The following is a 17,500-nucleotide window of genomic DNA, read 5'->3' as shown; positions in this document are numbered from 1 at the left end:
TGGGAGCGCTCCGATGTGTGCTCCAAGGTGCGGCGTGCACGAAGTCGGAGCCCGGTTTGCCCCGGGTGCGCCCTGGTGGGCACCATGGTGCGCACCAAGGAGCGCTCCGAAGTGTGCTCCAAGGTGCGGCCTGCACGAAGTCGGAGCCCGGTTTGCCCCGGGCGTGCACCGCGGGTGGGCACCTTGGTGCGCATGCCTTGCCTGGGCTGCGCACCAGGGCGGGCTCAAGATGGCACCCGCGTTCCGTTTTTTTCACTATCTTTCAAAACGGAAATTTTAAAATCTCATTTTTTTTTGCCTTTTCTGGAAATTAGTGAAGGCAGCGCATCAAAGGTGCGCACCTCGCTGCCCACCACGGTGCGCAACGCCGGTGGGCACCCGGGAGTGCTTCGAAGTGTGCTCCAAGGTGCTGCGTGCACGTTGTCGGAGCCCGGTTTGCCCCGGGTGCGCACCTCGCGTGCACCTTCGTCGGGGTGGGCACCTTGGCTGGGTTTGCCCCGGCTGCGCTCCGAAGCGGGGTTATTGGAGCGCCGCCTCTTTTTTTGTCGGAGCGTTTGGTGGGGTTTCTCGCATTGGCTCTTCCCAGGCCCGGTTGCCACCCTGGCGCGCACGAAGTCGGAAGTAGGGTTAATTGCCCGGGTGCGCACCTTTGCCAGGGTGGGCACCTTACCTGGGCTGTGCACCAGGGCGGGCTCAAGATGGCACCCGCGTTCCGTTTTTTTCACTATCTTTCAAAACGGAAATTTTAAAATCTCCTCTTTTTTTTGCCTTTTCTGGAAATTAGTGAAGGCAGCGCATCAAAGGTGCGCACCTCGCTGCCCACCTTGGTGTGCTCTGAGGTGCGCACCCGGGAGCGCTACGAAGTGTGCTCCAAGGTGCGGCGTGCACGTTGTCGGAGCCCGGTTTGCCCCGGGTGCGCACCTCGCCTGCACCTTGGCCGGGGTGGGCACCCTGGCTGGGTTTGCCCAGGGTGCGCTCCGAAGCGGGGTTACTGGAGCGCCCCCTCTTTTTTTGTCAGAGCGTTTGGTGGGGTTTCTCGCATTGGCTCTTCCCAGGCCCGGTTGTTGGGTGCGCTCCCACCCTGGCGCGCGCGAAGTTGGAAGTTGGGTTAATTGCCCGGGCGCGCACCTTCGCCAGGGTGGGCACCTTGGTGCGCACACCTTGGCTGGGCTGCGCACCAGGGCGGGCTCAAGATGGCACCAGCATTCCCTTTTTCTCACTATCTTTCAAAACGGAAATTTTAAAATCTCGTTTTTTTTTGCCTTTTATGGAAATTAGTGAAGGCATCGCATCAAAGGTGCGCACCTCGCTGCCCACCTTGGTGTGCTCCGAGGTGCCCACCACGGTGCGCTCCGAGGTGCCCACCACGGTGCGCAACGCCGGTGCGAACCCGGGAGCGCCCCGATGTGTGCTCCAAGGTGCGGCGTGCACGAAGCCGGACCCCGGTTTGCCCCGGGTGCGCACCTCGCGTGCACCTTGGTGCGCACACCTTGGCTGGGTTGCGCGGCCTGGTGGGCACCATGGTGCGCACCAAGGAGCGCTCCGAAGTGTGCTCCAAGGTGCGGCGTGCACGAAGTCCTAGCCCGGTTTGCCCCGGGTGCGCACCTTCGCCGCGGTGGGCACCATGGCGTGCACGAAGTCGGAGCCCGGTTTGCCCCGGGTGCGCACCTCGCGTGCACCTTCGCCGGGGTGGGCACCTCGGCTGGGTTGCGCGCCCTGGTGCGCACCAAGGAGCGCTCCGAAGTGTGCTCCAAGGTGCGGCGTGCACGAAGTCGGAGCCCGGTTTGCCCCGGGTGCGCACCTTCGCCGCGGTGGGCACCCTGGTGCGCACCATGGCGTGCACGAAGTCGGAGCCCGGTTTGCCCCGGGTGCGCACCTCGCGTGCACCTTCGGCGGGGTTGCGCGCCCTGGTGCGCACCAAGGAGCGCTCCGAAGTGTGCTCCAAGGTGCGGCGTGCACGAAGTCGGAGCCCGGTTTGCCCCGGGTGCGCACCTCGCGTGCACCTTCGGCGGGGTTGCGCGCCCTGGTGGGCACCATGGTGCGCACCAAGGAGCGCTCCGAAGTGTGCTCCAAGGTGCGGCGTGCACGAAGTCGGAGCCCGGTTTGCCCCGGGTGCGCACCTCGCGTGCACCTTCGCCGCGGTGGGCACCATGGCGTGCACGAAGTCGGAGCCCGGTTTGCCCCGGGTGCGCACCTCGCGTGCACCTTCGCCGGGGTGGGCACCTCGGCTGGGTTGCGCGCCCTGGTGCGCACCAAGGAGCGCTCCGAAGTGTGCTCCAAGGTGCGGCGTGCACGAAGTCGGAGCCCGGTTTGCCCCGGGTGCGCACCTCGCGTGCACCTTGGCGCGGTGGGCACCATGGCGTGCACGAAGTCGGAGCCCGGTTTGCCCCGGGTGCGCACCCCGCGTGCACCTTCGCCGGGGTGGGCACCTCGGCTGGGTTGCGCGCCCTGGTGCGCACCAAGGAGCGCTCCGAAGTGTGCTCCAAGGTGCGGCGTGCACGAAGTCGGAGCCCGGTTTGCCCCGGGTGCGCACCTCGCGTGCACCTTCGCCGCGGTGGGCACCTTGGCTGGGTTGGGCACCATTGAGCGCTCCGAAGTGTGCTCCAAGGTGCGCACCATGGCCCTCCAAGGTGCGCAGCATGGCGTGCACGAAGTCGGAGCCCGGTTTGCCCCGGGTGCGCACCTCGCGTGCACCTTCGCCAGGGTGGGCACCTCGGTGCGCACACCTTCTCAATGTTTTCTTGCCTTTTCTGGAAATTGGTGAAGGCAGCGCATCAAAGGTGCGCACCTCGGTGTGCTCCGAGGTGCGAACCCGAGAGCGCTCCGAGGTGCCCACGAAGTCGAAAGTCGGGTTAATTGCATTGTTTTCCCCGGGTGCGCTCCGAGGTGCGCAACATCGGTGCGCACCAAGGAGGGCTCCGAAGTGTGCTCCAAGGTGCGCACGATTCGGAGCTCGGTTTGCCCGGGGTGCGCACACCTTGGCTGGGTTGCGCACCCTTTGTGCGCTCCAAGGTGCGCACGAAGTCGGAGCTCGGTTTGCCCCGGGTGCGCACCTTCGCCAGGGTGCGCACCTTGATGCGCACGCCTTGGCTGGGCTGCGCACCTTGGTGGGCGCCATGGTGCGCACCTTTCGTGCGCTCCAAGGTGCGCACGAAGTCGGAGCTCGGTTTGCCCCGGGTGCGCACCTTGGTGGGCGCCATGGTGCACTCCGAGGTGCCCAAGATTGGTGCGCACCAAGGAGCGCTCCGAAGTGCGCTCCAAGGTGCGCAGGTGCGCGCGAAGTCGAAAGTTGGGTTAATTGTCCGGTTTGCCTCGGGTGCGCACCTTGCGTGCACCTTCGCCAGGGTGGGCGCCTTGGTGCGCACACCTTGGCTGGGCTGCGCACCCGGGCGCGCACACCTTGGCACCCGCGTTTCCTTCATTTTAAATTTTTTTTTTTTACAATCTCTCAAGTGGGAAATTCTATAATCTCAACTTTTTTTGCCTTTTCAGGAAACTTTTGAATGGAGCGCATCATTGGTGCGCTCCGAAGTGTGCTCCAAGGTGCGCACCTCTGGTGTGCTCCAAAGCTCTCTCCAGCTGCGTGCACCTGCCCCGGCCGCGCACCCGGCCCCGCCCAGCTTCGCTCACCTGTCCCGGGCGTCTGGTGCGGAACCTTAGAGTAAGAAACATCACCGTGCACCTTGGCCAACGTGCGCGACTCGACCGAGCGCGCACTGGCCGAGGTGCACACCGATTTCACCTGGGTGCGCGCGCAGCACCTCGGGCGCACCGGGGTGCGCGCACAACGCCCGGGTTGCACCGTGGCCTGTGTGCTCGGGGCGCCTCGGGTGCGCGCTCGGTGTCGCCCCCCGCGCGCGCGGTAGTGCGGGCAGCGCACCCCGGCCCGGCCCGGCCCCGACGAGAACGCAAACGGGCAAAAGGTTTATTCAAATAGCATTGCGACGCCCGGCGAAAAACTAAAAAAGGGTGCAACACCGGGACTTCCCGGGAGGTCACCCATCCCAGTACTACTCCGGCCCAAGCGCGCTTAACTGCGGAGTTCTGATGGGATCCGGTGCAGTAACGCTGGTATGATCGCACCCGTTATGAGCTTGTCGCAGTGTGTACTTAGCAAACCGCGACCCACGTGCGAATCCACCCCGGCCACCCACCCCCGTCGAGGTGCACACCCTCCCTCGCGAAGTGCGCCCCGTTCGCCAAGTGTGAGCCCTGCCCGGGTGCGCGCACCTTGCTAGGGCGTCGGGTGTGCACCCGGCCCGGCCTACGTGCGTGCACCTGGACGGGGCGTCGTGTGCGTGCAGTGTCCCGTCTGCAACGCGGTGCCCACACACCACCTCGGGCGCAACGACCTGCGCTCACATGTGGGCCGAGTGCACCTTGGTGCATGTTCGGGGCGCCTCGGGTGCACGCTCGATCTTGCCCCGGTGCACCAAGGCGCTCGGTTTGCCCCGGGTGCGCACTTGGTGCAAGGTGGGCACCCAAAATAGGGATCAAGCACCAAAACACAAGTTTCGGGATGCAAAATGGGACCCAAGGACCACAAATGCGTTCCAAGACCCATGATGGGTCCACGAGAACAAAAATGTGTTCCGAGACTTAATAAACAAATATTGGGTTTTAGGAGAAGAAACATGCTCTGATGCCCAAAACGAGAATCGACCCCGAAAAGGCCACAGGCCAAAAGTGGGATGCGAGACAAAAAAAAATGGGACCCGAGGACCAAAATTGGGTTCCCAGGTCGAAGACAGGGCAACCGGACAAGAAACGACCTCTAAGGCTCGAAATGAGTCCCGACGACTAAAACTTGACAAGAAGCACCCATCAGGCACCCAACTCGACACCCATGGGATGCCGACCCACCCGGGCTTCCACCTAGCACACCTTGGCACCCACCCACCCTCGCACCCAACCTCGCACCCAACTTAGCACCTTTGAACCCACATTGGCACTCACCCTGACCCTGGCACCTTGGAACCCACATTGGCACTCACCTTGACCCTGGCACCCACCTTTGCACTCACCTTGGGACCCACCCTGGCTCCCACCTCGGCACCCACCCAGACACCCACCTTGGTTCCTTGGCACCCACCTTGGATCCTTGGCACCCACCCCGACACCCACCTTGGCACGCAACTTGGCTACTTGCCACCCACCTTGGCTCCTTGACGCCCACCCCGACAACCACCCCGTGACCTACCCTGGCTAGGGTTGGTGCACACCCACCCTGGTGCCCACCTTGGCACCCACCCCATGACCCACCTTGGCACGCACCTTAGTACCCACCCCGTTACCCACCCTAGGACCCACCCCGTGACCCACCTTGGCCAGGGTGGGTGCACCCACCCTGGTGCCCACCTTGGCACCCACCCATCCTAGCACCCAGCCTGTGACCGGGCTTGGAACCCAACCTTGCACCCGTCTTGGCCAGTGTGGGTGCGCACCCATCCTGGCACCCACGTTGTGACACACCCTTTAACCCACGCACCCTAGCAGCCACGTTGGCACCCACCTTGGAACACAACCTAGCAACTTGGCACCCACCCCGTGACCCACCTTGGCATCCACCATAGCAGTCGCCCACTTGGCACCCACCTTGGAACCCAAGTTGGCACCCACCTCGGCACCCACCTTGACACTTGTGGACCCACCTTGCCACTCACCCTAGCATCGACCCATCCTAGCACCCACCCTGGCACCTTTGCACCCTAGCACTCACCCATCCTAGCACCTAACCTGTGACCCACCTTGACACTCACCCTCGCACCCACCTTGGAACCCAACCTAGCACCCACCCACCCTGACACCAACCCTAGCACCTACCCACCCTTGCACCCACCCTGTGACCCATCTTGGCACCCACCCATCCTACCACTCAACCTATCACCCACCTTCTCACCCACCTTGGCATCCACCTTAGCACCCACCCACACTGGCACCTTGGCACCCACCTCGGGCAAGGTGGGTGCACACCCACCCTGACACCCAATTTAGAACCAACCGAGCATGTTACCCACCTTGGCACCCACATTGCAGCCCACCCTAGTACCCACCCTATGACCCACATTGGCATCCACACCCTAGCACCCAGGCACCTCGACACCCGCCTTGACACGCACCCTAGCACTAAACCTGTGACCCACCTTGGAACTCACCCTAGAACCCACCCACCCTGTGAACCACCTTGGCATCCACCTTAGCACCCACCCACCTTGGCACCCACTCTAGCACTCACCCATCCTAACACCCAACTTGTTACCCACCTTGGCACCCGCCCTCGCGTCCACCTTGAAACCCACCCTAGCACCCACCCACGCAGGAGCCCACCTTGGCACCCAACCTAACACCCACGCATCCTGGCACCCAACTTGTGACCCACCTTGGAACCCACCCTAGTACCCACCTTTGAACCCACTATATCACCAACCCACCTTGGCACCCACCCTATGACCCTCTTTGGAATCCACCCTAGCACGCACCCACCCTGGCACCCACCATGGAGCGCACCCTAGCACCCACCCACCTCGGCACGCACCTCAACACCCACCTTGGTGTGCGCACTGCGCCAACCTCTCAAAGACCCTATGTGGTGCGCTCCAAAGTGTACACCTTTGGTGCGCTCCAAGGTGCGCACCTTTGGTGCACACCGAGGTGCACACCAAAGTGTGCACCGAGGTGAGCACCAAAGTGCACTCCAAGGTGCACACCAAGGCGTGCACCTTTGGTGCGGTCAATGCAAACGAATTCGGAAGTTGGGGTCGATGTCCTAATCGCTGCTGCAGACTACACGTATGAGAATCGGACAAATAGCTTTATATAGGGGAGGTGTTGCGTTTGATGGGTCGACTCCCCTGGTTGTGTGCACTGCACCAACTTCAAAGACCCTGTCTTGTTTAAGAAGTCAAAAGTTGGGGTGGATGTCCTAATCATTGCTGCAGTCTACGCATGTATGAGAATCAGACAAATAGCTTATATAGGGGAGGTGTTGCATTCGGTGGGTTGACTCCCCTGGTTGTGCGCACTGCGCCAACCTCAAAGACCCCGCATAGCAGAAGAAGTCGGAAGTCGGATTTTGGTGAGCACCAAGGCGTGCACCTTTGGTGCGGTCAACGCAGACGAATTCAGAAGTTGGGGTGGATGTCCTAATCGTTGTTGCAGGCTACACATGTATGAGAATCAGACAAATAGCTTATATAGGGGAGGTGTTGGGTTTGATGGGTCAACTCCCTTGGTTGTGCGCATTACGCCAACCTCAAAGACCTTGTTTTCGTTAAGAAGTCAAAAGTTGGGGTCAATGTCCTAATGGCTCCTGTAGGCTACACATGTATGAGAATCGGACAAATAGCTTATATAGGGGAGGTGTTGGGTTTGATGGGTCGACTCCCCTGGTTGTGCGCATTACGTCAACCTCAAAGACCTTGTTTTCGTTAAGAAGTCAAAAGTTGGGGTCGATGTCCTAATTGCTCCTGTAGACTACACATGTATGAGAATCAGACAAATAGCTTATATAGGGGAGGTGTTGGGTTTGATGGGTTGACTCCCCTAGTTGTTCGCATTACACCAACCTCAAAGACCTTGTTTTCGTTTAGAAGCCGAAAGTTGGGGTCGATGTCCTAATTGCTCCTGCAGGCTACGCATGTATGAGAATCAGACAAATAGCTTATATAGGGGAGGTGTTGGGTTTGATGGGTCGACTCCCCTGGTTGTGCGCATTGCGCCAACCTCAAAGACCCTGCATTGCGGATGAAGTCGAAAGTCAGAGTTTGGTGTGCTACAAGGTGTGGTCGAAGGTGCTCACCTAGGTGTGCACCTTTGGAGCGCAGGAAAAGTGCCCTCCAAAAGTGCGCACCTTTGGAGTGCACAAAAGTGCCCTCCAAAAGTGCGCACCTTTGGAGCGCACAAAAGTGCCCTCCAAAAAGTGCCCTCCAAAAGTGCGCACCTTTGGAGCGCACAAAAGTGCCCTCCAAAAAGTGCCCTCCAAAAGTGCGCACCTTTGGAGTGCAGAAAAGTGCCCTCCAAAAAGTGCCCTCCAAAAGTGTGCACCTTTGGAGTGCACAAAAGTGCCCTCCAAAAGTGCGCACCTTTGGAGCGCAGAAAAGTGCCCTCCAAAAAGTGCCCTCCAAAAGTGCGCACCTTTGGAGCGCAGAAAAGTGCCCTCCAAAAAGTGCCCTCCAAAAGTGCGCACCTTTGGAGCGCAGAAAAGTGCCCTCCAAAAAGTGCCCTCCAAAAGTGCGCACCTTTGGAGCGCAGAAAAGTGCCCTCCAAAAAGTGCCCTCCAAAAGTGCGCACCTTTGGAGCGCACAAAAGTGCCCTCCAAAAAGTGCCCTCCAAAAGTGCGCACCTTTGGAGCGCACAAAAGTGCCCTCCAAAAGTGCGCACCTTTGGAGCGCACAAAAGTGCCCTCCAAAAGTGCGCACTTTTGGTGCGCACCAAGGCGCTGGTTCGGTCGTTGCAGGCGAGTTCGGAAGTTGGGGTCGATGTCCTGAGCGGAGGTGCAAACTACACAGGTGTCGGAATCGGACAAATAGCTTATATAGGGGAGGTGTATGCTTCGATGGGTCGACTCCCCAGGTTGAGCGCACCGCGCCAACCTCAAAGACCCTACGGTATGGATGAAGTCGGAAGTTGGGTCCGATGACCGATTCGATTAGTAGGTATGCTCATGAGGTCGGAATTTGGGTCCGATGACCTGCCATGTGCAGGAAGGCGAATGTTGGCACTGTGCGTTGCAAGGTGCACACCAAGGTGCTGGTGCGGTCTTTTTAGTCGAGTTCGGAAGTTGGGGTCGATGTCCTGATCGGAGGTGCAAGCTACACAGGTGTGGGAATCGGACAAATAGCTTATATAGGGGAGGTGTATGCTTCGTTGGGTCGACTCCCCGGGTTGAGCGCACCGCGCCAACCTCAAAGACCCTACGGTATGGATGAAGTCGGAAGTTGGGTCCGATGACCGATTCGATATGTAGGCATACTCGCGAGGTCGGAATTTGGGTCCGATGACCTGCCATGTGCAGGAAGGCGAATGTTGGCACTGTGCGTTGCAAGGTGCGCACCAAGGCGCTGGTTCGGTCGTTGCAGGCGAGTTCGGAAGTTGGGGTCGATGTCCTGATCGGAGGTGCAAACTACACAGGTGTGGGAATCGGACAAATAGCTTATATAGGGGAGGTGTATGCTTCGTTGGGTCGACTCCCCGGGTTGAGCGCACCGCGCCAACCTCAAAGACCCTACGGTATGGATGAAGTCGGAAGTTGTGTCCGATGACCGATTCGATATGTAGGCATACTCGCGAGGTCGGAATTTGGGTCCGATGACCTGCCATGTGCAGGAAGGCGAATGTTGGGACTGTGCGTCGCAAGGTGCGCACCAAGGCGCTGGTGCCGTCGTTGCAGTCGAGTTCGGAAGTTGGGGTCGATGTCCTGGTCAGAGGTGCAAACTACACAGGTGTGGGAATCGGACAAATAGCTTATATAGGGGAGGTGTATGCTTCGATGGGTCGACTCCCCGGGTTGAGCGCACCGCGCCAACCTCAAAGACCCTACAGTATGGATGAAGTCGGAAGTTGGGTCCGATGACCGATTCGATACGTAGGCATATTGGCGAGGTCTGAATTTGTGTCCGATGACCTGCCATGCGCAGGAAGGCGGAATTTGGGTCCGATGACCGAGTTGATGGCGTGCCATGCGCAGAAAGGCGGAATTTGGGTCCGATGACCGAGTTGATGTTGATGGCCCGCCATGCACAGGAAGGCGGAATTTGGGTCCGATGACCGATTTGAAGGCGTGCCATGCGCAGAAAGGCGGAGTTTGGGTCCGATGACCGAGTTGATATTGATGGCCCGCCATGCGCAGGAAGGCGGAATTTGGGTCCGATGACCTGACATACGCATGGAGTCCGACTCGGGGGCCGATGTTCGATTCGATGACTTGCATTGTGGGTAAAGTCGGAAGTTGTGGTCTTTGACCCGATTCGATGACCAGACTTCGGCTGCTTGAGAATCGGACAAATAACTTATATAGGGGAGGTAGTGTTCTCGAGCATCCTCCCCCCGTGCCCGTTTATGTCGATTGATGCTGGTGCTCGACTGGTTGGAGCGCTCGGATGCAAAAATCTTGCACCAGGATTTATCGATTGTGATGGACACGGCAAGTCTCCTGATTGCTATGCAGGAGCTCATCGTGAATCTCTATGCGGCCTTGGTATGGACTCGACCTGCGGAATGGTTCGGCAATGGTAGTCGCTCCAACACGTCCTTGCAATGGCCACAGAGGTGATTCGACTAGAGCTCCAGTCTAGCTTTTGGGTTGCTTGGCGGACTGGTATAGCCGCGATCGAGTTCCGGCCATGAACGTTTTAGATAGCTCTTGGGCTTTCTGGGACGGAAGTCGGAAGTTTGGGCTGTTGTCCGATTTGATGACCATTCTTCGGATGTGTGAGAATCGGACAAATAACTTATATAGGGGACTGTGTTGTCTCACGCAGCCCCCTCCGTGCCCCTCTATCTCGACCGATGTTGGTGCTTGAAAGGGTTGGGATCGCTCGGATTTATAAACGTGCACCACCATTTGTCGAGTGTGAGGGACGCGGCAGGTCTCCTAAATGCTATACGGGCGCTCTCTGAGAATCTCTATCCGGCCTCGACACAGACTAGTCTTGCTGAATGGTTTGGCACTGGTAGTCGATCCAACACGTCGTTGTTGTGGCCGCCTAGGCGATTCGATTCGAGCCCCCGTCTAGCTTTTGGGTTGCTTGGCGGATTTTGCCCTATCCGCAAGTGAGCTCGGTCCCTAAACGTTCGAGAAACCCGATTGCTATGCGCCGACTCTCTTTCTTGCGAGCCTCCATCTAGCTTTTGGGTCTCTACGGAACGGAAGTCGGAATCTGGGACCGTTGTTTGATTCGACGAGGCAGACTACGGTTGTGCGAGAATCGGACAAATAACTTATATAGGGGAGGTGTTGACTGGAGCATTCTCCCCCGTGCCCCTCTAACTCGACCAATGCTGGCGCTCGAACGGTGGTAGCGCTCGGATTTTCGTTGAGCGCCAGCATTGGTCGATTTAGAGGGGCATGCGAGATTCCCGAATGCTATGCGAGGGCTCTAACGGAAATGTCTATTGGTTTCGGTATGGATGCAATTGCGAGTGGTTCGGCAAAGGTAGTCGTTCCGATGCGTCCATGTCGTGGCCAAATCGATAATTCGATTTGAGCCCTCGTATAGCATTTGGGTCTCTCGATGTGATTCCGCATTCCAGTCCCTTTGGGCACTGCTTGAGCCGCATCCCAGGGGGTTCCCTTCCCAATAATCTGCCTCGCAACCCGATTGCTATGCGGTGAGGCTCCTCGGCCGCCTCGGAACTATCTGTGTATCAGACGCATCGCGGGATAAGGGGTTGGCAACGGTAGTCGCCCCAAGCGCGTCCGATGCTTGGACCATTCCGAGGCGGCCCTGAAGCCTCTTCCGTCTAGCCGTTGGGTCCTTCTCGCCGCATCCCTTGCCTCGCACCCCGATTGCTATGCGGTGAGGCTCCTCGGCCGCCTTGGAACTATCTGTGTATCAGACGCATCGCGGGATAAGGGGTTGTCACTGGTAGTCGCCCCAAGCGCGTCCGATGCTTGGACCATTCCGAGGCGGCCCTGAAGCCTCTTCCGTCTAGCCGTTGGGTCCTTCTCGCCGCATCCCTCGACTCGCACCCCGATTGCTATGCGGTGAGGCTCCTCGGCCGCCTTGGAACTATCTGTGTATCGGACGCGTCGCGGGATAAGGGGTTGTCACTGGTAGTCGCCCCAAGTGCGTCCGATGCTTGGACCATTCCGAGGCGGCCCTGAAGCCTCTTCCGTCTAGCCGTTGGGTCCTTCTCGCCGCATCCCTCGCCTCGCACCCCGATTGCTATGCGGTGAGGCTCCTCGGCCGCCTTGGAACTATCTGTGTATCGGACGCGTCGCGGGATAAGGGGTTGTCACTGGTAGTCGCCCCAAGCGCGTGCGATGCATGGACCATTCCCAGGCGGCCCTGAAGCCTCTTCCGTCTAGCCGTTGGGTCCTTCTCGCCGCATCCCTCGCCTCGCACCCCGATTGCTATGCGGTGAGGCTCCTCGGCCGCCTTGGAACTATCTGTGTATCGGACGCGTCGCGGGATAAGGGGTTGTCACTGGTAGTCGCCCCAAGCGCGTCCGATGCTTGGACCATTCCGAGGCGGCCCTGAAGCCTCTTCCGTCTAGCCGTTGGGTCCTTCTCGCCGCATCCCTCGCCTCGCACCCCGATTGCTATGCGGTGAGGCTCCTCGGCCGCCTTGGAACTATCTGTGTATCGGACGCGTCGCGGGATAAGGGGTTGTCACTGGTAGTCGCCCCAAGCGCGTCCGATGCTTGGACCATTCCGAGGCGGCCCTGAAGCCTCTTCCGTCTAGCCGTTGGGTCCTTCTCGCCGCATCCCTCGCCTCGCACCCCGATTGCTATGCGGTGAGGCTCCTCGGCCGCCTTGGAACTATCTGTGTATCGGACGCGTCGCGGGATAAGGGGTTGTCACTGGTAGTCGCCCCAAGCGCGTCCGATGCTTGGACCATTCCGAGGCGGCCCTGAAGCCTCTTCCGTCTAGCCGTTGGGTCCTTCTCGCCGCATCCCTCGCCTCGCACCCCGATTGCTATGCGGTGAGGCTCCTCGGCCGCCTTGGAACTATCTGTGTATCGGACGCATCGCGGGATAAGGGGTTGTCACTGGTAGTCGCCCCAAGCGCGTCCGATGCTTGGACCATTCCGAGGCGGCCCTGAAGCCTCTTCCGTCTAGCCGTTGGGTCCTTCTCGCCGCATCCCTCGCCTCGCACCCCGATTGCTATGCGGTGAGGCTCCTCGGCCGCCTTGGAACTATCTGTGTATCGGACGCGTCGCGGGATAAGGGGTTGTCACTGGTAGTCGCCCCAAGCGCGTCCGATGCTTGGACCATTCCGAGGCGGCCCTGAAGCCTCTTCCGTCTAGCCGTTGGGTCCTTCTCGCCGCATCCCTCGCCTCGCACCCCGATTGCTATGCGGTGAGGCTCCTCGGCCGCCTTGGAACTATCTGTGTATCGGACGCGTCGCGGGATAAGGGGTTGTCACTGGTAGTCGCCCCAAGCGCGTCCGATGCTTGGACCATTCCGAGGCGGACCTGAAGCCTCTTCCGTCTAGCCGTTGGGTCCTTCTCGCCGCATCCCTCGCCTCGCACCCCGATTGCTATGCGGTGAGGCTCCTCGGCCGCCTTGGAACTATCTGTGTATCGGACGCGTCGCGGGATAAGGGGTTGTCACTGGTAGTCGCCCCAAGCGCGTCCGATGCTTGGACCATTCCGAGGCGGCCCTGAAGCCTCTTCCGTCTAGCCGTTGGGTCCTTCTTGCCGCATCTCTCGCCTCGCACCCCGATTGCTATGCGGTGAGGCTCCTCGGCCGCCTTGGAACTATCTGTGTATCGGACGCGTCGCGGGATAAGGGGTTGTCACTGGTAGTCGCCCCAAGCGCGTCCGATGCTTGGACCATTCCGAGGCGGCCCTGAAGCCTCTTCCGTCTAGCCGTTGGGTCCTTCTCGCCGCATCCCTCGCCTCGCACCCCGATTGCTATGCGGTGAGGCTCCTCGGCCGCCTTGGAACTATCTGTGTATCGGACGCATCGCGGGATAAGGGGTTGTCACTGGTAGTCGCCCCAAGCGCGTCCGATGCTTGGACCATTCCGAGGCGGCCCTGAAGCCTCTTCCGTCTAGCCGTTGGGTCCTTCTCGCCGCATCCCTCGCCTCGCACCCCGATTGCTATGCGGTGAGGCTCCTCGGCCGCCTTGGAACTATCTGTGTATCGGACGCGTCGCGGGATAAGGGGTTGTCACTGGTAGTCGCCCCAAGCGCGTCCGATGCTTGGACCATTCCGAGGCGGACCTGAAGCCTCTTCCGTCTAGCCGTTGGGTCCTTCTCGCCGCATCCCTCGCCTCGCACCCCGATTGCTATGCGGTGAGGCTCCTCGGCCGCCTTGGAACTATCTGTGTATCGGACGCGTCGCGGGATAAGGGGTTGTCACTGGTAGTCGCCCCAAGCGCGTCCGATGCTTGGACCATTCCGAGGCGGCCCTGAAGCCTCTTCCGTCTAGCCGTTGGGTCCTTCTCGCCGCATCCCTCGCCTCGCACCCCGATTGCTATGCGGTGAGGCTCCTCGGCCGCCTTGGAACTATCTGTGTATCGGACGCGTCGCGGGATAAGGGGTTGTCACTGGTAGTCGCCCCAAGCGCGTCCGATGCTTGGACCATTCCGAGGCGGACCTGAAGCCTCTTCCCTCTAGCCGTTGGGGCTTTCTCGCCGCATCCCTCGCCTCGCACCCCGATTGCTATTCGGTGAGGCTCCTCGGCCGACTTGGAACTATCTGTGTATCGGACGCATCGCGGGATAAGGGGTTGGCAGTGGTAGTCGCCCCAAGCGCGTCCGATGCTTGGACCATTCCGAGGCGGCCCTGCAGCCTCTTCCGTCTAGCCGTTGGGGCCATCTCGCTGCATCCCCCACCTCGCACCACGATTGCTATGCGGTGAGGCTCCTTGGCCGCCTCGGAACTATCTGTGTATCGGACGCATCGCGGGATAAGGGGTTGTCACTGGTAGTCGCCCCAAGCGCGTCCGATGCTTGGACTATTCCGAGGCGGCCCTGCAGCCTCTTCCGTCTAGCCGTTGGGGCCATCTCGCCGCATCCCCCAGCTCCTCGGCCGCCTCGGAACTATCTGTGTATCGGACGCATCGCGGGATAAGGGGTTGGCAGTGGTAGTCGCCCCAAGCGCGTTCGATGCTTGGACTATTCCGAGGCGGCCCCGCAGCCTCTTCCGTCTACCCTTTGGGGCCATCTCGCCGCATCCCTCGCCTCGCACCCCGATTGCTATGCGGTGAGGCTCCTCGGCCGCCTGGGAACTATCTTCGTATCGGATGCATCGCGGGATAAGGGGTTGTCACTGGTAGTCGCCCCAAGCGCGTCCGATGCTTGGACTATTCCGAGGCGGCCCTGTGGCCTCTTCCGTCTAGCCGTTGGGGCCATCTCGCCGCATCCCTCACCTCGCACCCCCATTGCTATGCGGTGAGGCTCCTCGGCCGCCTTGGAACTGTCTTCGTATCGGAAGCATCGCGGGATAAGGGGTTGTCACTGGTAGTCGCCCCAAGCGCGTCCGATGCTTGGACTATTCCGAGGCGGCCCTGCAGCCTCTTCCGTCTAGCCGTTGGGGCCATCTCGCCGCATCCCCCACCTCGCACCCGGATTGCTATGCGGTGAGGCTCCTCGGCCGCCTTGGAACTATCTTCGTATCGGACGCATCGCGGGATAAGGGGTTGTCACTGGTAGTCGCCCCAAGCGCGTCCGATGCTTGGACTATTCCGACGCGGCCCTGTGGCCTCTTCCGTCTAGCCGTTGGGGCCATCTCGCCGCATCCCCCACCTCGCACCCCGATTGCTATGCGGTGAGGCTCCTCGGCCGCCTTGGAACCATCTTCGTATCGGACGCATCGCGGGATGAGGGGTTGTCACTGGTAGTCGCCCCAAGCGCGTCCGATGCTTGGACCATTCCGAGGCGGCCCTGAAGCCTCTTCCGTCTAGCCGTTGGGGCCTTCCCGCCCCATCCCTCGCCTCGCACCCCCGATTGCTATGCGGTGAGGCTCCTCGGCCGCCTTGGAACCATCTGTGTATCGGACGCATCGCGGGATAAGGGGTTGGCACTGGTAGTCGCCCCAAGCGCGTCCGATGCTTGGAGCATTCCGAGGTGGCCCTGAAGCCTCTTCCGTCTAGCCGTTGGGGCCTTCCCGCCCCATCCCTCGCCTCGCACCCCGATTGATATGCGGTGAGGCTCCTCGGCCGCCTTGGAACTATCTGTGTATCGGACGCATCGCGGGATAAGGGGTTGGCACTGGTAGTCGTCCCAATCGCGTCCGATGCTTGGACCATTCCGAGGCGGCCCTGCAGCCTCTTCCGTTTAGCCGTCGGGGCCTTCCCGCCGCATCCCTCGCCTCGCATCCCGATTCCTATGCGGTGAGTCTTCTCGGCCGCCGCGGAACTATACCTGTTATTGCTACTGCATCCTTCGGCTGGTAACCTCCTCTGCCGCCTTGGAACGTTCTCTTTGTCGGACGCGTCGCGGGATAAGGGGTTGGCACTGGTAGTCGCCCCAAGCGCGCCCGATGCATAGACCGCTCCGAGTTGACCTTGCTTTCAGCCTCTCACATGCATAGACCTCTCTGAGTCGACCCTGCAGCCTCTCACGTTTAGCCTTTGGAATCTCGCCTCACAACATGATTGCTATCCTTGATGCATCCCTTGCCTCGAGCCCTGATTGCTTTCTTGGCTGCATCCCTCCTCTCCTCACAGCCCGGTTGTCATCACTGCTTCATCCGTCGCTTCATGCATTCTGGCTGCTGGGCCCTTCCCACCGCACACCTCGATTGCTATCTCTTCTGCATCACACACCCCGATTGCTATCTCTGCTACATCCCTCGGCTCTCACTTCTGCATCCTTCGCCTCCCACCTCGATTTCTATCAATGCTGCATCCGTAACCTCACACCCCGATTGCTATGCGGGGAGGCTCCTTGGCCGCCTTGGAAATTTCTGTGTGTCGGACGCACCGCGGGATAAGGGGTTGGCACTGGTAGTCGCCCCAAGTGCGCCCGATTCTTAGACCGCTTCGAGGTGACCTCGTAGCCTCTTTCGTCCAGGCTTCCTGCCTTCAACGCCCTTTTTACACCTCGATTGCTATGCGCGGGCTCGTTGGCGTCTATCACCTCTCTGCGAAGAGTGGCACGATGATTGTTGGGGTAAATCGTAGCAGTCCGATCTCTGGCCTTGGGCCATTGTGAGGGCTGATCGATTTCCTGTGCGCATCTCGTGTTCGCCCAGTAACAGACTCGACGACTTGTAATCGGTCTTGTTCCCGATTGTTCCTGGAGGTAGTCTTCGGAACTCTTGGATTTGACCTGTCACTCGAACTGTCCTCTTCCGAGGATGCTTGTGTGTGTGTGCTTGTGCCATTTCCTTGGCGGTATTAACGAGATATTAAAGAGCGGAGTGAGCGCCTCGCCCAGCTATGTTTGGGGCTCTCACTCCCTTACCCGGTGTGCGACCGCTTTGCACGTAGGTTGCGGAGCATCGCGACTCTTTCGATGTTTGGCGGTTGTCTTCCGGTGATGCGTTGGTCCCGAAGTGCACGTTACTAGCATTTCTGCCATTGTTCTCGATCTTTGGCACGTTCCTTCGTTGCAATTGGATATATATCTCCGTTTATACGCGCAGGCTTCTCCCGCCTATTCAGCGCTGTCCCACTCTCAGCACTCTCGTGGTCTCCTTGGCTTCTCTCTCCCGTGAGCGAGCTCTCTTCTCGAGTCTTTTCCATGTCCCATGGAGGTTGCCTTGCGAAATTCGGGCACACAAACGTGACCGGATAAGAGCGGAATTGCCTATGAGGAGAAGCTCACCTTAGGGAGCAGCAATGCCGAGTGTTTCGACAGAGGGTAGAGGGGGCGTTGTTTGGGCGGT

At 60.0% G+C, this 17,500-nt stretch overlaps 1 non-coding gene across 1 annotated transcript; it reads right to left on the bottom strand.

Annotated features, from left to right (window-relative positions):
* Positions 1 to 3,966: 3,966 nt before the first annotated feature.
* On the bottom strand, positions 3,967 to 4,085 carry LOC131870210 (5S ribosomal RNA). Its single transcript, XR_009368536.1, has one exon. It is a non-coding gene; the product is annotated as a 5S ribosomal RNA (ribosomal RNA).
* Positions 4,086 to 17,500: the final 13,415 nt, after the last annotated feature.

Source organism: Cryptomeria japonica, unplaced genomic scaffold (assembly GCF_030272615.1).
Source record: "Cryptomeria japonica unplaced genomic scaffold, Sugi_1.0 HiC_scaffold_307, whole genome shotgun sequence".
NCBI lineage: Eukaryota > Viridiplantae > Streptophyta > Pinopsida > Cupressales > Cupressaceae > Cryptomeria > Cryptomeria japonica.
This window is presented reverse-complemented; position numbering and strand designations above follow the sequence as displayed.